Source organism: Anastrepha obliqua, chromosome 4, assembly GCF_027943255.1.
Source record: "Anastrepha obliqua isolate idAnaObli1 chromosome 4, idAnaObli1_1.0, whole genome shotgun sequence".
In the NCBI taxonomy this organism is placed as follows: Eukaryota; Metazoa; Arthropoda; class Insecta; order Diptera; family Tephritidae; genus Anastrepha; species Anastrepha obliqua.
This window is the reverse complement of record NC_072895.1, coordinates 124660673-124666334: the sequence shown is the minus strand read 5'-3', so window position 1 is coordinate 124666334 and position 5662 is coordinate 124660673.

The following is a 5662-nucleotide window of genomic DNA, read 5'->3' as shown; positions in this document are numbered from 1 at the left end:
AATTATATTGTATATTCATATTCAGCTGCGTGACTACCATTCGGAATTCACAGAGAGAACGTTGGTTCGAATCTCGGTGAAACACTAAAATTAAGAATTAAGAAAAACATTTTTCTAATAGCGTTCGCCCTTCGGCAGTCAATGGCAAACCTCCGAGTGTATTTCTGCCATGAAAAAGCTCCTCATAAAAATATCTGCCTTTCGGAGTCGGCTTGAAACTGTAGGTTCCTCCATTTGTGGAACAACAACAAGACGCACGCCACAAATAGGAGGAGGAGCTGGCCAAACACCCAAAAAGGGTGTACGCGCCAATTATATATGTATGTATATACATACATATATACATACATATATATAGATATATATATAGTATATATATATATACATATATAGTATATATATATATACATATATACATACATACATATATATATATTCATATTACAATTCTCTTCAAAACCACTTAGCTATCGTTTCGTTTTTTTTTTGGTTTAGTTCCGCCCTAAATTGTGTAGATACTTCTTATATTCCTGTTTTCCGTAATTTCACCTAATGGTACATATTATGCGCGTGTGTCCTTACATTCCATTATACTGTATTTTTACCTATTTTGCAATATTTGAGGAGTTGTTATGTAAATTTTGAACTTTTTTTCCTGACAACGTTAAGTGCTCTGCTTCGACATGCCAGAATGAAACCGTATTTAAATATATATGTATAATACATACGAGTGCAAGTACGCACATATGTACATACATGCATGCACGATTAGGATACACCGACCTACAATAATCACACACAAATCATTGTGGAAATGCAAATATGTATGAAACTTTTATGTGCTCCTGAATCATTTTAAATACATATTTTTTTTAGGTTTTACCTGTTTAAAATCGTGCACATCATAAATTTCCCAGCAGTAAATTAGGCTATATCCTTGAGGAACAATGGTCGCTTTCTATATACATCGAGTCATACACCTCTTAATGACAAATAATTCCGATAAGAAAGTAGCGTTTAACAGCAAAATTTTATTTTTTGTTATTACATTTTTTAAAGCAAAGTTGAATGAAAGTGCGTTATGTAGGATGTACGTCTCTGCAAAAATTATCTATATATAATATTATAATCTTATATATAAAATAAAGTCAACTTTTTGTGTGTGTTCGCTAACCGGCCGTGTCTTTGCACCGAATTAAACCAAACTTACACACAACCTTCGGATGTGTATGTACAAAATGGGTATCAAATGGAAGCTGTTGGTGAATGCTTTAGTTCAGAGTATTTTTCATGCCGCTCCGTGACTAGGGTCTCGAGATAGAGACCAAAACGTGGAGCCTAGAATGTGTTTGTACAATATGGGTATCAGATGGAAGCTGTTGGTGAATGCTTTAGTACAGAGCATTTTTCATGCCGCTCCGTGACTAGGGTCTCGAGATAGAGAGCAAAACGTGGAGCCTAGAATGTGTATGTACAATATTGGTATCAAATGGAAGCTGTTGGTGAATGCTTTAGTTCAGAGTATTTTTCGTGGCGCTCCGTGACTAGGGTCTCGAGATAGAGACCAACACGTGGACCCTAGAATGTGTTTGTACAGTATGGATATCAGATGGAGGCTGTTGGTGAATGCTTTAGTTCAGAGTATTTTTCATGCCGCTCCGTGACTAGGGTCTCGATATAGAGACCAAAACGTGGAGCCTAGAATGTGTATGTACAAATATGGGTATCAAAGGGAAGCTGTTGGTGAATGCTTTAGTTCAGAGTATTTTTCGTGCCGCTCCGTGACTAGGGTCTCGAGATAGAGACCAACACGTGGACCCTATAATGTGTTTGTACAGTATGGATATCAGATGGAGGCTGTTGGTGAATGCTTTAGTTCAGAGTATTTCTCATGCCGCTCCGTGACTAAGGTCTCAAGATAGAGACCAAAACGTGGAGCCTAGAATGTGTTTGTACAATATGGATATCAAATGGAAGCTGTTGGTGAATGCTTTAGTACAGAGTATTTTTCATGCCGGTCCGTGACTAGGGTCTCGAGATAGAGACCAACACGTGGACCCTAGAATGTGTTTGTACAATAACGGATATCAATTGGAAGCTGTTGGTGAATGCTTCAGTTCAGAGTATTTTTCATGCCACTCCGTGGCTGAGGTCTCGAGATATAGGTCAAAACGTGGACCCAGGTAACCTTCGGATGTGTATGTACAATATGGGTATCAAATGGAAGCTGTTAGTGAATGCCTTAGTTCAGAGTATTTTTCATGCCGCTCCGTGACTAGGGTCTCGATATAGAGACCAAAACGTGGAACCTAGAATGTGTTTGTACAATATGGATATCAAATTGAAACTGTTGGTGAATGCTTTAGTACAGAGTATTTTTCATGCCGGTCCGTGACTGGGGTCTCGAGATATACGTCAAAACATGGACCCGGGTAACCTTTGGTTAATCAAATGAAAGCTGTCGATAAGTGCTTTAATACGGGGTAATTTTCATACCTATTAATGACTACTGTCTCGAAATATATGCCAAAACGTGGACCCGCCGTGTCTTTGCGCCGAATTAAACCAAACTTACACACATTGTTAACACTTGATGATCATGAAAAAAGAAGATTTTTTTTAATTTCAAATCAATCACAAGGGCAAACTTTAGAAATATGTGGGATGAATTTAGAAGAACCAGTATTCACCCATGGTCAACTATACGTTGGCTATTCACGTGTTGGGAAGCCAACAGCATTATATATTTACTCAAAAACAAATAGAAAAACAAAAAATATTGTTTATGCCAAAGCGCTTGAATAAAGAATAAAGAAATAAATGATATGAAAACCATATCTTTTCTGTTCTAAACCATATCTATTCTATTTTAGTGTGCCCAGCGAAGCGGGCGGGGTTTGCTAGTATAATATATAAAAATTAAGCCGAAAAAAAGTGTGCATTTGTCCGAGGTAATCTCAGCAAAGCGTGTAAGGAAAACAATGAAAATTTCACACATTGTTGGTGTTACTTTGGCAAAGATTTCTGTGAAGTTTGGTTGAAATCCGATAACGCGTGTGTGTGCGGTGCGTCGGTTAAGTGAGTGTGTTTTTGCTATTTGCCGCACGTATTTTTTGTACCGCACATAGCATTCATTACAATTGAATACATTTTGGTCGTGTGTGTCTGAAGGTTAGTATAATATGGTTATTGATTCCACTCGCCACCAGGTGGCGCTGCCGAAGGCCAAAATGAGGACCCGGGTAACCCTAGGATGTGTTTTTACATTGTGGGTATCAAATCAAAGCTACTGATGAGTGCTTTAATACAGAGTATTTTTTTAGATCTCTGAGTGACCAGGGTCTCGAGATGTAGCCGAAAAGGTGGACCAAGGTACCCTTGGATGTGTTTGTACAATGTGGGTATCGGATGGAAGCTGTTGATGAAAGCTTTTAAGTGAAGTAATTTTTACTGCTCGTTTCCGGGATAAAGAAAGGAGATGGAGCTGGAGATGGAAGAGGAAGACCACTTATTATTAAAAATAAAAAAAAATTCTAAAAAAATTTTAAAATGTTACGTATACGCTTATTATATAAACGTTAATCTGAAGTCAGTTATAGTGAAAAATTCATTGTATCATTGCCGGCGTGATTGGTGATCGTTTCCTTAATTTTTTGCAGAACGGTTATGCTAATATGAGATATTACCAATATCATTCATATATTTACGTATTACCTGTGTACTCACAAAAAATATTGTGATCGGCTAAACTAAAATATTGTTATCGCTTAAACATATACATATGTATATTTATGGAATAAATGTTTATTTTGTTACTCTTGTATGACGAAAATCACAAAACTTGAATAAAGCAGAATTTTTCGCATTAAACATGCAGAATTTTGAAAAAGCAGAATTTTAGAAAGCAGAATTTTAAAAAGCAGAATTTTAAAAAAGCAGAATTTTTTTGCAATTTACAGAATTTTGTCACCCAGAATTTTGTAATACAGAATAATGACACGCTCCCATATAGATATACATATGTACATACATGCGAATGTGCCTGCATATCATTTATATGAATAAGTACTTCCATGAGCATTAGGTGCCTCACAACATTGCAATATCATGGCAGCACTAGCAGCTTGTAAAATTTGGTTGGTAACCATAGAGTTTGCACACCGGTATGAATAAATAAATAAAAGAATAAATAAATAAACAACATTTTGCACTCAACACAAAACAGCAATAATAACAAGTGCAGCCTGCAGTAGCAGCTTAACATCGACATCAACTTACATACATACATAACTACATCAATAACTGCACATTGAAAACAGTATGTCAGGCAAATAAATATTTTTTAAGAGAAGGAATGTGTCAGCATACCATCAACGACAACAACAAGACCAATAATTCATGCTGCAAGGAACGTACTCAGGTTACTTTTTTTAATGAAGCACGCCAGTCAACGACTGAATAACGAAAGGACGGAGTGGCTGCCGGTTTTATGGCTTCATGATCCAAACTGAAAAGGTTTATAAAACCGTGAAAACCCAACAACGCACGTCGGGAAATATTGCAACTAACAATAGGCAGCATCCAACGGCAAAACGCACATACATACATATATTTATGTATGTATGTATGTTTTGGAATGTACGTTAAGGCAGGTTAAATTTTCCTTCTACTTGCTTTCGGCGTCTGAAGTATTCTACTGGCAATTCTGAACAAAAAAGTTCAAAGAATAATATCTCTAAAATGGATTTCGAACCTCCTTATCTTTAATTTGAGTTATTAACCCCTAATCATTTTGTTTTTTTGTTACGTTTTCTCGGAAAGAAATGTATGTATGTATGTAGTTTTTGGGTACGAGAAATTAGTTTTTGCACATAGATGGCGAAATGAAAGCTCATAAAAGTGTGGAAGATACAACAGGCAATGTAATCGTTTAATTACACTGTATAACACAAAACAAAAAAAGGAAAGTTTTGTTCAGCAGTTCCATGTAAAAAATAAAATAAGTAATAAAATTTTTTTGAATCATTTGAATCTTGCAACTCATCAATAGAGGGACCTTTTGTTTCTATGGTTTTGACTTATATCTAGCGTCTTGGTTGAATTTTAAGAGGCGTATAGTAGAATTAGAATTTTTATACTTTCTTACATTTTTTATTTATTTAAAAGTAAAGAAAATCGAGTTTCTTCCTTTAGGAATAGTAAAATTGAGTAAACTTTGCAATTTTACGCTCCCTAGTGGAGGGTTGTGAAAAAAATAAAGATAAAAAAATCAATTTCTTGCACAAAAAAACACCAATCTTTACATTTTCTTCCAGAAAAATGTAACAAAATAAAAAAGCAAATACATATTTTGGATTATTAGCTAAAATTAAAAATAAGGTAGCCGAAATCAGTTTTAGAGCTGTGCTTCTATGTTATTTATTCGGAATAGTCAGTAGTATGCTTTAGTCGCCACAAGGTCGGTTAACAGCAAATTGGCCCGCACTAATGTACTCGTTCACACCAACGTAGGTGCTTGTACTCAACGGCATTCAATGCCAAGGCAGCTATTGCCCGCTTCTCGATTCGACAATAACGAAATACGTCGCAGCGCACCATTTGGTTGGGCACTGTTTGTTCAGCTGTCTGTTCATTTACCCATCTAGTGCTTTTCGCTGTCTGC